Source organism: Nyctibius grandis, chromosome 1 (assembly GCF_013368605.1).
Source record: "Nyctibius grandis isolate bNycGra1 chromosome 1, bNycGra1.pri, whole genome shotgun sequence".
Lineage (NCBI taxonomy): Eukaryota > Metazoa > Chordata > Aves > Nyctibiiformes > Nyctibiidae > Nyctibius > Nyctibius grandis.
Genome location: NC_090658.1, coordinates 47,725,652 through 47,726,456, shown reverse-complemented (window position 1 = coordinate 47,726,456; position 805 = coordinate 47,725,652).

The window sequence follows — 805 nt, the reverse complement described above, 5'->3', positions numbered from 1 at the left end:
TTTTGCATTTTCTCACTCATTTAACATTGGTGTGTGTGTATGCGTTATGAAAGGTTTCTGTTATATGGTGATAGGTTGCTTTTTTTAATATCAAATCCCCAAGGTCATTTGAGCTGGCCATGCTACACCCTTGTAGGATGCTGTTCTCGGGTAAATATGGTATCTTCAGTCCTGTTTTGCTACTAGATGCATTAACAAAAATGATAACAACCAACATTTGGCAAACAAAACTGTTGAGAACCTGTTATGCATCTAGTGTTTCTCTGGATTGGCCTGTGTTATTAATTAACAGAGTATGTAACTGTATGTTCAGGCAGCAAGCTATGTTGCTTTTGGAGCATGTACTGATGCATGGAAGCCAGTGTTGACTAAATAATTGATTGATTATGGGCAAGGGTGAGCAGGGTCCCTCTTATTTTGCCCTCTACCTGCAGTCAAATAGAGGAATGAGGGATAAAGGAAGAACGCAAGGATTTCTCCTGATCTGCTCTCTTTCACATGCCTTTTCCTGTGACAGCTTTATTCCCAGTTCGCCATATGCTAAAACCATTGTGATTATCTTTCCTTGCAGGGGGAAAAAAAAAGGCCACGATGGATGGTGTCTCCACACTCTTGTCTGTACTTACTTCTGATTGTTTTGGCTGGGTTTCTGTTTCTTACCCTGGCATTGCTGTTAGTGTGTCGGCATGCTTTATTCTGCTTTATTAACAGACATTTATGAAGGTCATAAAGCTTCAATGAGTGCCTTTTGCAGGGGCTGAGTGTGCTGCATCTGTTGGATAGAGGTGTGCAGCTCCAAGATGAT